The 23,071-nt window shown below is 36.5% G+C and overlaps 1 protein-coding gene across 2 annotated transcripts in view; it reads right to left on the bottom strand.

Moving 5' to 3' along the window:
* Window positions 1-23,071, bottom strand: part of LOC105148847 (protein gustavus) — a 272,603-nt gene that overhangs the window by 172,963 nt on the left and 76,569 nt on the right. The gene's annotated exons all lie outside the window — the stretch shown is intronic.

The following is a 23,071-nucleotide window of genomic DNA, read 5'->3' as shown; positions in this document are numbered from 1 at the left end:
AGAATAATATCTAGAAATATAATATTTTATTACATTGTAATCTTTTTCTGGATAAAATTTATATAAACGTCTTTTATCTTTACTAAAAATTTGTAATAATAAGATTAATTGATTTATACTTAAGAAAAATCAGTTTTTTATTCTTCGAGGATGAATTTCTTTATAATGTGCGATTGAAAAATATAAACGCGGATGTTGTAATTTCTAAATAGATAAATAAATTAAAGATATGTATAGTTGTGATAGGACTTCATCTCCCAACTGTAAAATTAAATTTTTTTTGAGAGTATTCTGAGCACCTCCAAAAAATTAATTATATATATAAAAACACAAAGAAATTCATCCTCAAGGAATATAAAACTAATTTTCCTTAAGGATAAATCAATAAATCTTGTTATTGCAAATTCTTAAGATAAAAGACGTTTATATAAATTTTATCCAGAAAAAGATTACAATATACTAAATATTGTATTTCTAGATATATTTAATTAAAAAATCGGTTCGAATATATTTCATATATAAATGTTATAAAAGTAATATATACGTTATTATAATATATCACATTGCGAGTTTCGTGTTCCACACACCAGTGATCCCGGCGAACGAAAACTCGATATGTCACGATTCGCAGATACAGCGTGTGCTGTACTGACCTTCGTCAGCGATCGGAAAAGCGATCGATCATATCGTTGCAAAAGATCGAGAGTATCTCCCTTGTCCGGCAATGCGGATTTAATCGGCGCTGGATCGTAGGCAGTCCGCAATTATCGGTTATGGTAAGGAACTTACTAATTGGCAAGAAGATCGCGGCAATCGATAGCGATCTCGAGTCGGAATCGTGATCGGCACACGATCGCGGCCATCCTTTCCAATGCCAGGCGCAAAACGCGCACGAGCCGCAAAACGCGGGGACGATTTTCAATTATTGCCATGGGAAAATGCACTCGGTGGCAGCCGTTTATTATTGACGGTCGGCATTCCCGATGTTCCAACGTACAAATAAATTTCTGCCGATTGCAACCGGCAATGCGCGGCGTCCGCCTGTTGATGGGGCAATAATTATGCACGGCGATATCGCCGGCTGATAATTTATCGCGGGTTAATTTGACATGCATTTTCTTCGGAAAGGCACTTGCAAGTGTACGCATGCACGACCTGCATGTCGAATCTTGATACGGCGGCATCAATCGACGTCTCGGTATCGGAGTGAATCAATTTTTCAGTTGCCGTTAGCGTAGTGGAATAGAGTTATTGCGAGCGATTTGTCAATAAGAACGATGTTAACTCCGTACCTTTCTCTTACGTAGACTCGTGTTGGCGAAATTGATTTGTTTTGCATTAATAAACGTTGACGTAAAATGCGCGAAATAGACGTAGAAAAAAAATTAATCTTGAACAAATAAACACAAATATGCAATTATCCGTGAAAGCTGATTTCCTCGTTTTTCTATCGGTCTCCTTTATAAAAGCATATCTAGAACTACGAACAAATATTCAAATTAACATTTAAATTACTATATAGTCCCTCGTTATAACGAAGGAAGTTCATGAAATACAATAATACTATTCATAAGGCTTTCTGAAAAATTTTATCAATAACTTGCACACAATGCCATCCCTTACGTATGAACGAAAAATATTTCCAATTACATTCGGCTAATTTATTTCGCCGTTCCAACTCATACATTGTATGCGCTGATAAAATCAATCAGGTTTTTCGCCGCAAGTCACATACGTATAATAAAAGTCAGAAATAATAATAATAATAATAATAATAAAAGAAATTACGATAAAAGCAAGATAATACTAATACGTCTTCATTAACTATCTACCATTATTTCTGCTTCAGACCGACCCTGTATAACGAAATTAATGTTAATTATCGTACAAATAGAACGCGTCGTGGCGCGTATGTAATTACGGTTTTAACTAAATTTCGATGAGGTAGATAACGCGAGTACACGGCATGCGTGATGGAAGCATGCATATGGTTTGTAAATGGTCCCCGTTAGAAACGCGCGGTCGATTCTATGGTAACAACGCCGGCAATACGATAAATGCTCTATAACGCACAGGCCCAACCCCTTTGACATTTACCAGCCGGGACAAAATTCAAGGGTTCCATTATATATGCAGCGCGTACGTCAATGAACCTGCCTCAAGTGTATTCTAACGCACGCCCGTTTTCTCGCCTTTCCCGGTTTTCCGCGACGTTAACCGATTCTTAAACACGCTCGTGAAAATTGTAGAAATATTTTCTCTCGAGTGTGTTTCGCAAAGTTCGCTACCGTAATTACGCTAAACTGGAGCCAGCGGCCCGTATCAATGTAAAGCAGATGAATCCGACTCTTTTGAAGGAGAGCTTCTGTGAAAGCTCGCGAATAAACCGACTGTATACGACGATACAGCAACATCGCTGGGGGATGTAATTATTACGCCTCGTTGCGTTTCTTCATGCAAATTGGTGTTTCTTACAAAACATCGTGCTACTTATGTGTTGATCCGTTTGTAAGACAGGATATTACATTTAAATCAATTTTATTAAGAACGAGAGACGAACGTCTCGGTCTATACTTTTACAATGCTACATCGATAGGTTTATTCAAAATGTTGTAACATATTTTGTCACGTGGAGCTCGCGATACGAACAATATATTTTAATTATCACATGTATCGTCGATGAGAACAAAATAATTATATTAAAAAACAAATAAAAAAAAAAAATCACCATTTTATCTTTTTGCGGATAAAATGATCATCACGCGATTCACAGTGGGAATGCGAATAACAATAAGGGGCGGGGGACGCAATATAATCTGCATGCCGGACGCTACCATTGAAACGTGATGTCCTTACGAAACAATCGTTGTCCTTGCCTGATGTTGGGTGCAACACGCAAAGCGAAATTCGCTGATAAACACGCGCGCGGACTTGTATCGCGGAATACAGAAGCGCGACGCGTGGAAAATACCGTACCGCCCTCGACAACGATTGATTATTACGGTCCCAAGCTCGGTCGTTTCCGTAAATACATTTTATATCAAAACGTTTTGTCGATACACCTGGCATAGATCAAATGAAATCGTCCTTCGTTCGCATCATCGCACGTGTCCCGTTACTGGTGTCCGCGGTTTGGTTTCGTCTGGCCGGTTATATCAATCTCGGTTAACATTGAAGTTCGTATTGAAGTTCTCGATGAGCATCAGGGTATGATACATGCAAACTATAATAATTGCCGTTAAAGCTCGCCGCGTATATATGTATCTATAATTATAGAAAATGTATTTATGATACACATGACACGTATACGTTGCGTCGGTCAAACTCGGACAATGTCATCAAACTGCATACGCAACAATCTATATCTCTATCTCTTATTTAAATTTAGCCTGTTAACGTTTGCTTTCATATTTAGCTGCGTTACAATATTGTGGAATTAATAGCGTACACGCGGGTGATTACCGTTCGCGCGTGCGCGAATATCCGCAACGATTCGGAACAATTCGAATATCAATAGCACCCAGAAACCCGTCCGGCGTATGATGAAGCGCTCGTTAAAACTTCCGAAAAAAATTAAGCCGGAGTGGAATTTTTCGTCGAGGGCTCACCACCGACGGCCCTGCGGGCGTCGAGCAGCCCTCCCCCCGCACCCTTCGTCTCTCGTCAAGGGCGACTCGTGTCGTCGAAAGAACCCTCGCGCGATCATTGGTTCACGCGATCGCATGCGCGTCGCTGAAAAGCATCCCTATCGATCCGTCGCGCAAAGCTCTCCTCCTCCACCCTTTCCTCAACCATCTCGCTCGCTCGCCCTCTTTCCCTCGCTCCCTTTCGACGAGGGCGCGCAATCGCGCACGCAAGATCCCCGACGATTACGACATGGACCACACCGCGCCGCCGTTGCCGACGGCCTTCGTCGTCCGTTCGACCGACCGACCGACCGCGCTCCGTTTCCCGTGCTTAAACCCTTAACCCATTAAAACACACCGGTCGCTTTAATTGTCACGGTCTTTTGCACTTAGCGCCGCCTTGCACGGTACAGTTATTGCGACACGTTTAAAATTGGTGCCAAGATTACGAAAATCGTTCGAGACGTCACGCTTGCGAATGGAGTGCGGAAACTTCGATGCGAAACGTCGATGGTATTCAAGATAGTATACCATCTTCTCTCCTTTTAATTTCCATGGACAAAAAAATGTTTCGATTACTACTCTTAGGATCTTTACGTTTCAATGTTTTTTCGAATTAATTCAAAGGACTAATTTTTTTTATCAGCTCAATCTGTTTCGTCGTAAGCAGAAATTATGATGATAGATGGAACTTGTTTAGCGTGACGGATCGTTCGTTTTGTATTGAATCTCTCTTTTCATCACAGTAGAAAACTGTATAGAAAATAGGGAGACAGCTTGCCTACCACTTGCGTTTGGAGTTAGGAAATATGAGAAGGGGCGACGCGTTCGATATCGAGGACATAATCCGGTTATGTCGTGCGTTACAAACACGTAATGCGATGTATTAAATGCTTAAGCGTGTATTAAGTACTCCTAAAACCATGCAATACGCTTTTCCATCATCATATACGTTTTAGCTTGTGCATAAAATACAACATAATAATTTACGGTCGATTTTACCATAATTTGCTTGCATGCGCAATTTCTTGAAATTTGTCATTCGCATAATTGTTATAGCTCGGAGAACTCTTTGTGTTATAATTTTTATTATACTATTTAATTTCGTAATAATTAATAATTTTGAAAAAATGTGCACACGCGCGTTATAAAATTAAAAATAAAACTATTCTAATAAAAGAATATATATATATATATATAATATCTTTTAGAAGTCAGATTCTAAATGAAAATTTAATGTGTTTAAGTAATTAGACTAAATTTCTCAGACTGAAATTAGCAAAGCGGATTCTAGATAAAATAATAACAAAGTAAAATATTACTAAACTGAAAGAATTACAAAACAGTAACTTTCAGGATATTTCAGATTATTGATTTTATCAAATTCGTCATACTTCATACTATCGTCGTATTTTTGCAATTTTCTTACGTGATAAAAAATGATGCAATTTTTATAAAACAAAATTTGAAATTTAGCGTTATCCAACATATCATTTAGGTTTAGATTTCCCAAGACTTCTGATAGGAATTGATTCATGCAACTGATGTAGGTAAGTATAGTGCTAAATGTACCTTTGATATGTAGATATTATAGGTATACGAAGCGAGTGACGGGTATGGATTAAATAATAATCGAATTAGTAGTTTCGAAGGTAATTGATAGATGATAAGATTGCAGTACAAGCGGCACATAAATTATAGTAATTTATTATAATGCATCAAAGTACATTGCAGAAAAATAGTGTATTTTATTATACAACGATTATTTTTCAAAAAGCTTTATATTAATGAAAATATCAATGCGAAAGATATTACATAAGTATAAAGTTTTAACTTTTACTAGATATCATTTTTTCTTCATTTTTAGTGAAAATTTATCAATGAATGTTTCAATAAATAAATATATTTTAATCAGATAAAACTTTATTATTATTTTTTTAATTGATCAAAATTAATATAATTACCATTACAATATTTTTATATTTGCAGAAAATTTATAAAAGTGCAGAATCTCAAAGAGAAATCAGTATTTCTTAATAAATTATTTATACACATATACAATGTGCAGAAAAAAATTAAGACTTTATTTTCACAAAAATATCTTAACATTCTTGGGACATTTCTCATTAAATAAACTCATTTCAAACGACAACCCTTGTCGTTAAATAACATAGCGATTTCTTCAAAAAATTCTTCATTTCTTTTTTTCTTCTTTTCTCTTTCTTCCTTTTTTCTTTCTTTTCTCATTTTTTTTCATTCACTTATGTCTCTTTATTTATTTATCTACCAATATTTTCAATTATTTTTATATACTGACAAAATTAATTTCGCAGATTAATTAAAATGAGAATCTTTAAAAATAGAAACAAATGAAGAAAAACTTGCTGTGCTCATTTATATTCAAGTCATTTTTTTTTCAATATCTATGATACGTAATATGATATGTAATATTATATTATATATAAACATACGACACATACATAAGCTCCGACTGTATATACACTTACAAATTGCAAATGACTAAAAATTGTAAACACTATACATGTCGAAGAGAAAAAGAAATTTCTCAATTCATAAGAAACCGTGAGGCGAAAAAAAATCTTATTCCTTTCATTGTCCCAATGGATCGTACTTTTCACATGCAAATTGAAGTTAAAATACAATTAAGTTTCCGCTTATTTTGAATGTCGAAACTTCACTCGATGAAAGATTAATGAAAAGATGTAAAAAGATCGCGTACATCGTAAATTTTGTTTTGCTTGCCAGCTCCTTTTCCACATGAAATACAAGATAATTAATATTGTAGAACGTTATTATATTCAGATATTTTTATGGTTATATTTGAAAAATTATTTTAAATTATTTTAAATACTCTTGTTTAAATCTCTCTCTTCTCACCGAGTAAAGATAAGTCAAATAAAATGAATCAGTGTTTATTCATGCGCAATTTTATGTTGTATGTTAATAAATATTCAGTCTTATTATAATAGTATCGGAAAAATTAAAAAAAAATTACATAAAAGTTAAACATACCTATAATTCATATATTGATATTCTTGAAATCTGTAATTTGACTGCAAAGAGAACGAAATCGTGAAATTCTACATTAGAAAGAATAAAAAAATTCTTTTCATTTTAAAGATAAAAGCGTTTTTTTTTCGATGTAAAGAAAAAAAAAGAAAGACGAAAGATGAACGTGGACCAACGAAGTTGGCAGATTGAATATTTAAGAGCCGCTCCTTCCGTGCGGAAAATCGAACGCTGCTTCTCCATTAAGAGGCAAGATATACATGAAAAAAAAAAAGAAAAGAACAATTCCTTTTGCAGAACCTCCACTCTCTTTTTTATTTAGCCAGAAATTAAATCTGTACTGTTGTTTCTTGAATGCTGATAATGGAAAATGTATATCAACGCGCAAAATCATCGTTTACTTGTTCCACAAAGCATAAATCATTAAAACTGATGACAAGCGGAAGATAATAAACAAATTAATAATGACTCAACAATTTGTCGATTTACCGAGACAGAATTGATAAATACATCGAACGATAAATTTCTTATATATAACAAAAGAATTTTGTTACATAGTTATGTTATATATTCTTGTTTTTATATACTCCTACTAATAAGATTAAAATTTAATGAAAGATTACTTTTTTTTTTACTGGAAGAGATTTTTTTGTCATTTTATTTTTATTTGTACAAAATCTTCGATTTCATTTTAATATTTCCATATTAATTAGTTCCTCTTCGCGGAATTCCGTTCGATAAAAATATATAACGCTTAAGATACTTCTTGTGAGGTAGACAAAATATTTAAGCGACTTCCAGCTTAAAGTAGCAAAAAATTTAGAACGTCACGTCTAAAAATAACGAAAAGGGGCTATTAGGCATTGAAATTTTCCTGAGGATGCCGAGACATGCTCAATTATTTACGCTCGCTTTGGTCTGAGTCCAAGCATCGTGACAAGATTAAAACAGGACGATTAATCGCTCGAATATATTACGCGATAAATCAGACGATGAAGGTGAGGGAAAGTACCAAGTGAAAAGATTAACTTAATTTTATCGATGGAAGAGAGATGGCACATCGTTTCTCAATACTTTCATAGAGACCTTCAGCTTTCTTTATTAAATATTTTATCTCAAAGTTACAAATTACTGTCAAAAATCGATTTGTTTATAACCTTTTCGTAATTATTTTGAAATTAAATATTTGAATATTTTTTATTTATATCTACCTCTTTGCGCCCTCAAATTGATACGTATTTTTTAAAAATTTGACTTAATTTTTTTGTAATCCTTTAATCGATTGTTATATAGGCACTTATATAAAAACATATTTAAATTAGCAAAGGATTAATCGCTGATCAAAATTGTGTACACAGTACTGCCAATGCACAGTAATGCCCAATTTTTATGCCCTAATGGAGTACCCATTAATGCTCTAGTAATGCATAATCACATACTTATTATAATATACGATTTTCTTAAGTTGGCTAGTAATGTCCAATAATGTCCCAAATCTGAACAATGCCTTCAGTGGTTTATTCTTAAATTGATATTTAGAGAAGTTAATTTTTAGAGATTACATAGAAATTCTGAAAATTTGAATCATTGAATCATTTAACAATCCAATAAATAAGCTGACGTTATTTATCGTCATTTTAACAATAAAAATAAAAATCTTATACATTATTTTGACGTCAAAATAGCAACAACTTATTTGCTGGGAATTAAGCATATTTTTAGCGACTGTAACAAAAGATTAAATTATAAAATTACAAAAAATCTCTATCGTTTTCTAAATCTCTTCTTGCTATTTTTAAAATATTAGAAATGTGGAATGATAATTAATTCATCATTATGTCGGCTATTTCTGTAACGTTTCTAGGTTAGTTTCTGTCGCGTCGAATAATCCAAATTTACGATCGATGAAATATCTGAACGTGACGAGAAAATAAATGTGTACCACTCAAAATAAATCTGTAAATAATGTAAATTGTAGTAATATTAGATATCAGTTTTTCAAAAAACTAGAAAGATCGAATATACGATAGGCAACAGACTTGTCTTACTTATTAATCTTTTAACCTAATGCAAATTAATATACAATTAAAAATCAAATATATTCATCAAGGCTTTAGTTAATATTAAAATATTACTCTTTTTGCTTATTTTATATAGTATTGCTATTGCATAATACCGATTGCATAAGTGACATTGAAAGATTCTAAAAGTCAAAGCCTACGGTTACTCGACGATATTTTCAAGAGCGCCAAGAATTTTGTACTGTTAGTGAGCATGACAGTGCGAATATCGAAGCAAGGGGATTTCTTCGTCGAAAATAAGCCACGGGGATGAAGGGTATAGACGAGGGTGTACACAAAGTACTACCAAGGGTGAATGGCTCCATGTAAAACAGTTCCGCCCTCTTCATCCCTCTCGGGGGGTGCTCTTTTTCTCTCTCATTGATCCACTCCCCGTATTGGAGCATTGTTTCCATACTCTCCTGTTTTTTTTTTGCCTTGCCTTCCGAATAGGGAAGCCGAAAGCATCACCATTTTTCAAAGTGTCGGACGTTCACCAGGAAGCGTGTATATATATATATATATATATATATATATATATAACATATATATATATATATATATATTACAATGGATAAGCTGTATTGCAATTTCTCGAAATTTCAAACTAACAGCATTGCATGGAATTTCCGAATAGCTATTTTATTCGAAACACACGCAATAGCAATATTGCTGCTGCACTATGTCTGATGGAATCGCGACATCGAGATTGCCATTGATGATCTTCAACCGCAATGAAAATTCACGCAATTTAGATAGATTGTTACCGCAGATAGATTGCCGTTACATACAACAATATTTGGAGTATGCAGTAGATTGTACATTTTTGCCCTATACATATCTTTCAGTTCCTAATTTTTCTAAATCGTATTTTATCGACGCTAAATCTCATTCAGTTTGAATTCGGGAAAAAATTGTCTGTTTCATACAGATATAGAGTTTGAAATGTGGACTATATTTCAAATATTATGTACTATCGTTAAATCGTTACGTGCGTTCTGTAAACGTAAAACGCACCCGTATTACACGGTTTCATTTAGCTATTTACTTTAGGACTGCGTGTCCTTTCTGCGGTTTACGTTGTTATTGCGCTCCAAATGTCGCAATTACTTTTTAATGCGTCCGTGCAACGCGACAAAGCTCATCTCTTTCTCTCGCCGCAAATCTGAAGTTCATGTCCACGAAGTTGTTTCCTCGAGCACCGTCGGAGACCGCGGCGAATACTTTCATTTAATGAAAGTCGCCACTCACATGGACTCTTGCGTGGCAACAATTACGAGATGCCTTTCCATTTCGGTCGAATAAACAATCCGAAATGCTGGGAACGTTATAGCTACGCGCATCGCTTCTCTCTCGTTATTTTTTCTCGCCCGTGGGTAACCGATACGAGACCTATCAATGCGTCCGGGGATGCGTGGCAAAACCGAGCGATCGCGTTCATTAATACAAATGGCGGATCGCCGAGAGCGAGACGGGGTGTCCTGCAGTGAGGATGCGTACCATAGTACCGAGAGGGGTGGTTTGCAGCAGCAATGGTAGCAGCAGCGTGGTTGCGTTTTTCAGCCATCGATCGCATGCTTCGCGCGTATGTGTGCGGAAAACGAAACGCGTGCGCGCAAAACGGTACGGGGGAAAAAATGCTCCAGAAGAGCGCGGCAGCCGAAGTGAGGGTCGAACGGCATTCGTAAGTTCAACCCTTCGGTTTGTGGGTTTTTCGCGATTGGGGGACGCCCTGTCGAATTTGTCGACGGATTAACAACAGGATTTGCGGATGGCACGTTCGTCAGGAGTTATATCGTATCGCATACTGTCCGTCTACTGTCCTCCCCCCCCTCTCCCCTCCGATAACTTTATGCAAAATTCTGGTTTACATTCTGGTTTATATTAGTTTCAACGTTAACTTCCTACGCCGTTCGCGACGTTCGCAATTTGAATATATAATGTTGCAAGAATAGATAAATGCGAAATTGAAACGATTCGATCGATATGTTACTTTAGTCTTGTTTCCTAATTTAATCGTTTAATGAAAATCAATCTATGTAAAAATTGAACATTTTACTTTCTCGGAAATTTCAATTTTTGTTTTCTTATTTTGAAATGTACAAAATATAAGTAAAATAAATAAATAAATACAATGACAATTTTGAGACACAGAAAGAGAGAGAGAGAAAGATATATTCTTAATCATTTCGATTACATATAGACAGATTTTATATAAATGTATATATATATTAGGTGTTGGAATTAATTCGTAGCGTTTTACAAGTGATGGGAAGTACTTTCATTAATGTATTTTTTAATGCTCATGTGAAATAAATAACATTCTTTCATTAAAAAACGCTACGAATTAATTCCAACACCTAATAATATAAAATGTTTTATATGTATATATATATATATAGTAAAAATATAGAAATACAAAAAAATAAATACCTTAATTCAATATAAATTCAGAAGACAACGTCACCTGTGCGTCTATTACACCTGTTGTGTCATGTCCATTTCTTGTTTCAGTCGCTACTAGATTGCTGCTACCGTGTTTGGCGAGACGGTGGACGGTACGTCAACGTCGCTGCCGATAATAGATAATGCCGATAGTAACGAAAGCTGACATCGCGCGATAATGCGTCTTCTGTAATGCCAGAGATGACTGACTGCCGATCCTCGTTGCCACGAAACGTCCGTAGCGCAAAGTGTCCAGCGATCTATTGAAATCGTCGACAAAATTGACGATTCGCTGACGAATAATTAAGAATTTTGTCGAAAGTTTCGAAACAGAGATTGAAAGTCAGATAGGACAGAATATTTTTTCCTCGAGGTCGAATTTCAATGCTATACACATGAAAAAAAAAAAAAATATTCCAATACTTATTTGCGAAAAATTATAAAGTATATTTTATTGCAATGAAAAATAATATTAATCGAAACTATATCACAGTTTTTCCTACAAAGAATTTGTAGATTCAACAACATCAATAAGTTTGTTCGATAAGTTAAAAATAGAAATCAAGAAGGTGCAAGATCAAAATCGAGGGAGAAATTAATATTCCTCCACCTTTCCTTTGTTCCGCCGTTCATCACTGAAGATGTTCGCTAGAAAGCTGGCTTTTATTCCTTCCGCATTATACCGGACGCTCCGACGGAGTTTTTTCCTCAAGTTTTAATTGACATCTTTCTCGAGATCGTAACTTTTCATAACGAAAACTGCGTCCAATGGCATGCCGGCTAATCTAATCGAGTATGATGAAGAAAGAGTATGGATCCCGGGATGTAGACGTCCGGGATCATGGAAGTTTCTATACAAGAACACGATGAGAGATGACCTAAATTTTTTATATCGAAAAATTCATGATGCGCAACGCTTTATTCAATAACCATGGCGATGATAATAGCTATAGTGAAATGAACGCTCCATTCTCATAATTAAATAAATTTCTTCATGTTTCCAATAAGCAAGTATAGTATACGTGACTAGAATAACATTTCAAAGATAATTTTCACGAGTGCATTTCTGAATGTATAATTAAACTCAAGAAAACAATTCTTATTAATTCAACTATCTTGTATAAGGCTCAGAATGAAAATTCTTTTTATTACATCTCTTCCTAATAGTAGATGTGACTAAACTTCTTATCATTCGAGTTAAGTAAGATATTGTAGAATATTGAAAGACATTACAATTCTCTAGGAGAAAAAAAAAAGAAAAATGTTTATAGTAACATTCACAATATTGTTCCATCCTCGTAACAAGATCAAATGATTGAATTATTTTTCGAATCTGTCTACAAACAAAGGAACAAAGGAAACGCTTTACGAACTGGATCGTGCACGATTTTCTCGGGAGAAAAAAAAATTCAGATTAGAGTCCGATTTCGACTGCAAAACGCGATTGCTCCTAAGTTCGTTTCGCGTTTTCCCTCGTCGCATCGCGTCGCCTTAATTGACATCTTCCACGGGAATACAACTTCCCCGTAGTAGCTGGGTCTAGCGACGCCCGGAATAAGCTAATCCAGCGTAATGAGGTAAGAATAAGATCGGAATGTGGAAGATGAAGGGGAGGAAGAGGGAAGGCAACAGCAGAAAGGCAAGAAGACGTCTCCTATCCTTCGGATACTAGAGGACGGTATAGAATAAAATAGGGAACGACGGAGATCGGAGAAAACTTTCCGCGAGATTTCTTATCAAAATGCAAATCCGGCGAGCGACCTCACTGATCTTCTTCCGCCCCCCCCCGACTCGACTTCCTTCTCTTCGTCTTTGCCGTTCCGACGCTCTTGCTGTTCGCTTCGATAGATCTGTCGTTTCTGCAGCTTTACCGTGACACCGGTTTAGATCGCTCTCAGGCGCTCTTCATGCTGTTCATCCTGCTTTTTCTTTCTATTTCAAGTTGTCTTCATCTGATTTTCACGTCACTGCATCCTGTCTGCACGTGGACTTTATATAGTAGTGCGATCGTCGATATCTTCTTCGGGAGCACATTCAAAAACGGCGAATTTCTATTTTCAAAGAATATACTATTTTTGCGCAATTAGTCAACCTGTCGTTAGTTATAAATCAAGAACAAAAATAGAATTTAAAATATTCATCTATTTCTAGTCATAAATCTTTGAGGATTAGAAAAAAAGACAGTATTCTAACAAAAAAATCTTATCTCAAGTGAGATTACAAATGTCATATCAAAAGTAGAAAATTAATGAGCAAATGAGATATTATTTTCATATAAATAATTGAATAATTAAGAATAAATCAAATTACACAAACACGATATTTCTTAAATTGAGAGTATTATCTAGCGAAATGAATACGAATCATAAATAAAGAGTTGAAAGCGACGAATATTAGCGCAAATAAAGCTTTTGTACGATGAGAACCAATAGCCACATATCGACGGGCAATAACGGCCGTTTAAAATTTTACAATGTAGAATTTACAATTTAGATGGAGACCCATTGTCTGGCGCAACCCTTCTCTTGTCTCGGTTATGAAAAAGCAGGGGAACTCTCGGCCACGCCACCTCCATCGAAAGCACCCTCTTCCTTTCTTCCTCTCTTCCACCCTCTCTGTATTGCCGTTGGTCATCCTCGAGCCAACATCACCCTACATCAGCTGGGATACTTTCATTTCGTACATTCAGCAGTTCCAATCAGGAGAGGTTAAAGCCTACTTTTTCATCAGTATTTATGTTTGATAGCGATATTTTTATCAGAATGTTTCAAAAATAGAACTTAACAAAGATATAAAATAAATGACTTCGAATTCGTTGATTCTATTATTAAATTTTGTTCTAAATATGTTTTCAATTATGTAAAACATCACTATCGAAATCAAAATGTTGCACTTTATGCAAAAAGTGAACCAACTTAACTTCAAAAAAAATTATCATAACTCAAAAAGGATAGTTTAAAAAAACATCACAATTAAAAAAAAAATGATTTTATGAGAATTATGAAACGAAAATGACAATTGAAATCTTAGGAATATCTCTCAATATTATTTGATTAATTAATTTTCAGCCAAATTGAAAAATAGCTTTTCCCCTTTTCTAAAAAACTTAATTTTGAAGTCGCATCACTCTTGAAATAAAAGAGCGATATATTGGGTATATAAATTATAAAATATATACAATTTATTCGCATATAAAATTCATTAATATGATATATCAATAATTTCTTTCACTAATAGAAAAGACTATTAGCGTCTCGTTTTTCAGTCTAAACTTTGTAATAAAAGGTTTGAAAATGGAATAAACAAACGTTGCTCTTTTTCGCGTTAGTCTTCCCGCCTGGTGTTACACGCACGTTCAATTAATAATGTACACGGGGTATGCACGTTCGAAACGGATGGACTCGCATCGTGTCGCTCGTATATGCAGACGGTTGAATAAATTTGTACCTGTCTCTATATCGGCAGACAAGATGATTTATCGTTAGGCAGCCAGTTGATGAATGAAAATGCGAGTGAGACCCGAGCGAAATACGCGCTACACGTTTAGTCCGGATAAACGGTCCACGAACTTTAGCTCGTATCAAAGTAATAAACGTTTCGTTTTTCATTACATTTATTTACTGTGCTAATGCCATGCTCGGTCTATCAATGTAAACTTGCGATGCTGTGTATTATTTTGATACGTCATGCGCCCGCATAACGTAACGTGAAAACATCACACGTTTTCTAAACAAATAGCGAGTTTGATTTTATTCGTCATTGTACGTTATTTGTTGACGATTTATGGTACGCCGTCATTTTTCGCAGAGATGCAGCGATTCCCGACATTAATTGATAAATCGAACGAATAATTTACAAGAATTACAGATATCGTGCTTCGCCGATATAGATTTACGAAACATGTCGCCATTAGCGGACATTTTGTTTAACCATGTTACGGCATTATAAAAGATATTAATGAAGAGCCGCGAATTAATTAGGAATCACAAATACATCGGTCATCCATTAACAGGTATTTTAATCAGCTAATTGGAGCGGCAGAATGCTATCGATAAGCTGTGTACGAATGTAAACGAAGTGGCAGCCGGTGAAGTTTCATACTGCGATACATGAAAAATTCAATCACGAAACGCATTTGCTAATGATGCTCCCGGCGTTCTTGCCATAGCGATTCATCGTTTTTCAATTAGCTGATTGGACCTGAGCGGTAATTCGTTAAAAAATTGAGCGTTAAACGCGAAAGGAAAAAAGCAAACCTAAAAAATTCGATCGCCTTTGTTGCAATCGGCGCATATAATTAATGAAAAACACCGATAATCTTAGACGTAGTATGCTACAATTTAATCAAGATACAAGAAAACACATCTTACAAAATTTTGCAAAATTTATGCGCGATGAAATCGGTATTTTAATGTAAAGCTGCAATTTCTTATCTCGATCGACGTATGGCGTAACTTTTTTTTTACTTGTTGTATTTCCCTGACATTTTCCATCTGACTTTTTTTAAGGCGATCAAATTCATCGCGTAAATTTAACTGCGACGGTATTCACGCCAGTATATGCATCATCACGGTCGGACCTAGTAATTTTCGACCGTTTTCGGAAAAGTATATAATCGCGTGTACACGGGCTCTTAAGGGTTCGCGTGACGTCGACGGATTCGTCTGGACCTGACAATCATGCCGTCATAGCCGTTACAAGGTAGATGGGTCGCAGATAGCTGTCGGTCATTCGACGAAGCCGTTCGTCGAAAATGCAATCGTAAAACGTACGCTCATAAAACATGCAGATGATCGTCAGTGACGAGAAGACTTGAGAAAGTTGTCTCTGAGTCTTGAATATTTCCACATTGTCAATGGTTACCGAGCTTTTGGCGTAATGTAAAAGCAGTCCTATTGCGGATTGTCCACGATTTATTACTTTGAACTCTGAGCTGCCCACACTATGAGGCGGAAAAATAAAATGAATATCACGACGCCTACAGTTTCTGAATGATTCGCTAAAGGGCGAATAGAGCTTCGGGGATATAAATAGTAGAATTTTATATCGCTTCCTTTCTACGTAATGCTCTAGCAGCGAGCATCACTTTAATGAAATCTGAATTCGAAATTTGCAGAAATTGAGGAAAATGAATATACGCCGCGATGTCGCCGCGGAGTCTCTCTGGAGTTTGATAAATGGTTCACGAGATAGGTCTTATTTAGCTAGTAGTAGTTTGAAGTAAAAACAAAAGTTGGCATTATTCCAAAACAATCTGCTATTTGTATGAGTTATAGCGAAGAAGAGCCATACATTTTATATTTATTTGTACTAACGCTGCAACTATCTGTTATATCTTAACTAATTGTTACGTAAATAGATTTTCGTATTAACGCGAGATTATATTGTTTAAATATAATATTACCTGTCACGAAAGTGTCACTCGCATCATTAGCAGCATTATAAAAGAATTTTAAACGATAAAGTAATCGAATACGATTCAGTCAATCATGAAATCTTATGCAAATCTATTGCACGTCAATCTACCAAACTGTATGTTTCCACGACCCCAAACATCTCTTTCTATGGTTATGTTTCTTTCAACCGTGACACCTCAACCTTGTTTCCTCGATAAATCAGACCAGCAAAGGTGATATCGACTTGCCGATCGCTCTACGTTGAATGCGTGGATGGCAGCCTCAAAAGACGAATCAATAGTGAAGAAAGACGAACCTATTTATAATTTTGTTTTTACGCGAAATCCGACATCACAAATATTATTAAGAAATTCCTATAAAAAACTAAAAGAAACTTTTGTGAAATGTCTTAATTTCTAAGAATCAATTCTTAGAAATAATTTGCTTAAAACTGCTAATAGGATTATTTTCCCAGATAAATATTTCTTCGAAAAATGCAATTTTTACCAAGAAGATAATGAGTAAAATGAAGAAAAGAAACACGGAATAAGATACATTATAATTCGATTTGAATTTTGCAAATATCGAAGAATACGTGTATAATATTTTTTTATGTAATAGTTGTCAATAAATATTAGACTTTTAATAAATTTAAAATAATCAAAAGGAAAAGGGCAAATAAGAGTCGAGCGCGGTAGTTCGTGGATAAAAATAAATTTAAGACTCCTGCAGAGTAATCAATACAGCCGTATTGAATTGTGACGTCAGAAGCGAGAAATGACTTAATTTTTACGTGCCATTTGTAAATAAAGACAATTAAAACAAAATGATGAGATCGCTTTTGTAAAAATAGACGAAAATTAAAATGTCATTTCTCGTTTCTTACGTCACGATTCAATATGGCTATGTGACTATTCAGAAGTCTTGATATAAAAGTAAATGTAAGTAATAGTTACAATTACATAAAGCTGTCAGAGATCAAACTGATTAACTTCATGAAATAAATAATAGAGAATATTAATAAAATTATAAATTAATTATAAGGAAGATTATAAAGAAGAGACAAATTTATGAAAAGTGCAATTAATTAGTTTGACTACAGAGAAATGCATTATCTTTTCAGTATATCTTTTAAATATTGTTTACTAAAGAAGTATCATTTATCGTTAGCAGATGCGAGATTGCAATTTCTTCGAAAAATCCGCCGACACCGAGATCGAAGTAATAATCATAAATCGCATCGTTCCCAGTCCTTCCCTAATTTCCCTTAAATATTCGTAAAAGCTCCGGGAAACTCCCGCGTGAATATTTCCCGCGGGGAACGCTGCTTCCAGGGAATTGCGCGTCTCTCGCACTGCGGTGCGTCGAGAAGAGAGAAAGAGGCATCGTATCCGACGAAAGGATACGTTCAGCCTTGGAACGAAAAAACGTAACGGTCGTTCGCCCGCAAGGTGAAGAAAAGTTGGCTATAGCCAGGCACTGACCGAAGCCAAGGAGACGCTCCGAGCGATCGCCGCACTGGCGATTCCTGTTCGCTCGGACGTGCCTTGGCTCAACGTGGTGCGGCTGCCCTCGACCGGTCTTTTCTCCTCACTTCTCTCGTCGCTTCTCTTCTCTTCTCTTCTCTTCGCTTCGCTTCGCTTCTACCGCATACCGTGCGGACACTTCTCTCCTTCTCTCCTCGTCTCTCAGAACGGACCGGTCCCGGAAAATTATCACGGACGGGTGATCTTTCAACCGGAAAGCTCTTGGGCGCGCCACCTCTGGGACTTGAAGGCTAATCTTCATACAGGAATTGTGCACTGACTGTACCTCGACTGTGCACTGTTTGAAAAAAAAATGCGCGAAAATGCGCTTTTAATTCCTCTTCACTATTTCTCTTCATTTCTTTACGATCACTGAGAGAATATCGTGATTATTGATGATATTAATATAATTACTGTTAAATTTGTAATATCAAATTATACTCACAATTAGTTGGAAATATTTCTAATCATTTTTATAAACCATTGTTCTTACTCAACGTGTTAATTTAATTAACTTAATGGAGTTAATTCAACTCAAGAAAATGTAATGAAATTCGACTCAAGTTTAGTTTATTATTTACTGATATAAGTGCAACAGCATGAAATGTATATTAATGCATGCGATCTGGATATAATACAAATGGTTATATATGCTCACACTTGAAAATAGTGACAGTTGACAATAACTCCATTTCAAATAGTCATAGACATTTCCAATAGGATTGCAGAAGTCGTTAATTATGACAAGATATTTTGCAAGATCATTCATTATAATAAATACTGATCATATCAGAAGAATTAAATATTGGAAACATACTTTCTCGTGATCAGAAAAATGTATTTTAATCGGCAAAGCATTAATTTTGCTATTTAAATTGCTGCGTCGCGCGTGTTTTCTTTGAAATAATCACATCTCGTTTCTCTCCGCGACGCGTTTGAGAAATGATTCGCTGGGAAATTATCGCGAAGGAGCGATTCTTCATCCGGAAAATTCGCAAGCGTATCTTTGATGTTACTGTGCTGTTCGCAACGCTTCGTACATCGATAAGACGCTTCAGCTCATTCAATTATGTACAAAGATGAATAGAACGAGTTTCGTTCTTGATCAGACTCCTCTTCGCTCCATTTATTTTCATTTCTTCTCTCGCCTCTCGAGTAGTCGAATCTCAAAAAAAAAAAAAAAAAAAAAAAGTTCCTGATAGAAATAATTGATCGGAAAGGTCAAATGACATTTCATCACTAGATTATATTACATCACGATGAAAGTTCGACAAGAGAAGATGGTAAGGAGGCGATATCTCCCGACGAGACGGAGTTTATTAAATTATGGCCTTAAGAAGTTTGCGTGACGAATTAATTTGCATGTTTAAGGAAATGCATGAAGCGCAGAAATTATGACGAATAGATCAGCAACACACGTTACATACGTTAAACACGTTAAACACGTTACACACGTTTGATCACACACGAGCGGTCGATTTGTCTCTGTGTGAAAACCACGCTCGTTTTCTTTCTTGTAGTTACGCGACCGAGAACATTTGTTCGCGTCGCTCGTATCGCTGTACGTGGCTGGAGAGTCTTAATATTCCGCGGGTGTGATCATTTATCAGACACTACGACTGCGGTCGAGCGACATTCCTTGCCGCCAAGCGGATACGGCCCGCGTGACAATGCGATTTCGTTGGATTATTTACGCCGCGTGTATATGCATTATAATGCCCGCGGAATTCTCAAACGTCGCATGGCTTCCGTTTCGTTAATTTATGCACAACTGGAATTTGCGGCCGAGTGCAATCGCATTCGAGACCGTCTCGTTCGCGATCGTGTCTAACGGTCGTATATAGAAACGCTGGATATAATGCATGAAAGGAAAGACTTTACGTTCAGTTGTAATCTCAATTTTAAATAAAGAGTTTCCACGTAAAAACAAGAAAGAAAGAAAGAAAGAAAGAAAGAAAACGCAGAAGCATTCGACGAACCGTCGTTAGTTTCGCGACGGTTTACATTTTAAACCTAGAAACAGAGAGGGTCACGGTCAATGGGTTTTCGCTACTCATGTCCACGAGCTTCTACATCGGCGAGCGTGTTATTAATATCGACTGTGTTCCGCGCGTGTACGTGCGGGCACGTTCTCCTCGTATGCAGTCACGCGTGTATACATCTGCGGAGAGCTGGCGCGGCGCGTAATGAATGACAACGTGAAAGCGCGGCGCGTTGCGTTGCGTAATGAGTCGCTGGCGCAACTGTGTCGAACCTGTGCGCGGTGAGAGAACGTTTCGAGGCTTGACGTTTTAAAGGCCTCCCCTTGGAAACGCCAGCCAGCGACGCCGATTTTTCGCGCGAATATATTCACCCCTCGCGTCGCGAGAAACGTATACGCGTATCGTATTCGCGAGTCAATCATGCGTCGCGTCGCGATTGGAAACGGTTACGATATTTTACACCGACGCGTGTATGTTGCATGAGTAATTATACCTTGAATCAACGAATCGTAATATTAAGGTAGACTGATGTAAGACTTAACTACGATTCTCGTTTACCGGCAGAACGTACGGCTTTTAGCCGTTAACCGTTTTAGAAAGGCATCGAATATGTGATTTCAGGAGGACACTTGTAGTTTTGTCTTTCCTTTCTCTCTCTCTCTCTCTCTCTCTTTCTCTCTTTCTTTAGAGAAACACCTACTGTGAAGTGTACGAAAGGAGGACACGGGTACCATGTGAACCGATGCACTTTTACCGACCCATATGGCACACGAAGGCTATTTTTAACGGCAAATACCATGACGAGCCGCGACATGCGTGGCCCGTAAAACCAGAAATTCATCGCGTAGTATTGATGTCACGACTTGGGGTGAGAGAATGCCTCGGTGAAGTTAACTTCGTAATATAGAAGGAAAAAGTTGTAGAACTAGAACCGTTCATTGCCTAGGTGGATAATAAATAAGTAATGGAAGTTTCATAAATATTAAATGCAACTGTCGATTACTTTCCAGGGTATTAAAAGCTACAATGTTATCAACTGATAAATATTCTTTTGATCATAGGGAAACTTATTATCAAACGTAAAATTAATCCAAAGAATTATTGAGTATATAGATGTATACTTATTATATGTACATAATTAAATTGCAAGAACTAAAGCTCAAAAGCTGAAAAATCTTACAGCTAATCTCGTATCTCGTTTTCAGATGAACTTGATTTTTTATTATTTCATCTTCATCGTGCAGTAATTGGAGATCCTTCAACAAGAGTCTAGATACGAGCCACAGTTTTGTGTGCAGAATAATAATTGTACAAAAATCTACGAGAGAGGAGAATATATTATACATTTACTATTTCTTTCATTTTCTTATTCTATTCTATCCTTTCTTTATTTATTTTTCTCTCTCTCTTGCTCTCAGAAATTGTTAAAACATAGCGGATCAATCAAAAGTGATTTTCTCATATCCAGACTTTTATTACAGAATCTTTAATCTAGACACTGATGCCTATCGCACTGAACGCGCGATGAGCAACGAGCGACGTTCAATGGAAGATCTGATGATGTAAAACTAAGCTCTCATTGGATATCGCTCGTCGTTCATCGCTCATCGCATTGAGCGTGCGGTAGACGTAAGTCGTCGTAAAAATACACGTTTCTCGCGCTAATTCGACCCTTCGCTTCGCTACGGATTTATAATTTCGTGAACCCCTGCGACTGACAATCTCCCATCCATATTTCAAGATATCATCTCATCTCCTCCTATTCGTTAGTGTCACGTGGGTCAAGCTCATCGTCCGGCTTTGTCGCTTTGAGCTTTATGTGACGGCGAGCACGATCATCTTGAGCACGCACACGTAGTACATCGAACCGCAATAATTTTGGGATTTAACGTACAGCTGAGCGTCACATGCCGTCTCTCGTCGGTCGGGTGAACCCGACGCGGAGACGCACCCCGACAGGGTGCTCATTGTCGGAAGGGGGACGATCACGTTCCGCCTAGGGGGGGTCAATTCGCCTCCCGGATTGGATGGGGCATCAACCCTCTTGCACTCCCCCCCCCACGCTGAAGGATATTAATAATTTAATACGTTTAATTCTCCCGATGTATAACGGCGCGAGGGCTGGATGGTAACGCAGTTCAACATGAAATTTAAACGTATAAAATCTTCTGCCGTGACTAAAAATGTAACTGAAATTTCGCATTTTTTTTAACGAAAGATAGTTAGAGCTAAGTTGAGAGAATTTCGAAATGGCGAATGAATAAATTGACTGAACGATTGGGATTTTTTTTTATCACATTATTATACACATCGTCTCATTATCACTTACGTCAATTTGCTGTACACGCTCTCTTGGTATCTAGGAAGTAGTTAGAGTCTTATCCAATATCCAATTCTATACTTTCTCTAGAGTGTAAGTTTTTAGCTATAATTCGATTTCTAGTTCCATTCACTCGAAGGTAAATGTATGACATTTGTGGTTCATTCATATAACAGTATAAAAGAGATATATTATTATATTTACATTTTATACGTGACAATATATTCCTAACACATTCCTAATCTATTGATTTTAAAATTATACTTTGTGATTTACCTGTATTTTAAACTCATGTCTTTCTCTGATACGTATAATACTTTGAAGTTCTTTTACATCACAAGTAAATATTTCCTGATGAAAGTACAAGATAAAATACAAGAATAATGCGTTAAAAAAACTATTTGAAATGACACTTCAAGAAACTCATAAAGTATTATTTCGAAATAACGGTGCGTGCGCAAAATTTTCTGCACGTGCATGGAATATAGTTCCATTCCCATGAATTACGGTGTCGCGGTTTTCGAGCACCGATTTAATTAGTCCTTCGCATGCAACCGAGAGATTTGTATCGACCTTATTATTTCGTGACACGCGGGCGCGCGCGCGCGCGCCGGAAGATGAGAAGGCCTGTACGAAGGTCGATAACTGACAAACAATTTGCCGGGTAGGATTTAGTGGCGCCATCG

The sequence above is a fragment of the Acromyrmex echinatior genome, chromosome 3, assembly GCF_024713525.1.
Source record: "Acromyrmex echinatior isolate Ae372 chromosome 3, ASM2471352v2, whole genome shotgun sequence".
Lineage (NCBI taxonomy): Eukaryota > Metazoa > Arthropoda > Insecta > Hymenoptera > Formicidae > Acromyrmex > Acromyrmex echinatior.
Note: the sequence above shows the minus strand (reverse complement) of the source record. Positions and strands in the feature narration are given on the sequence as shown.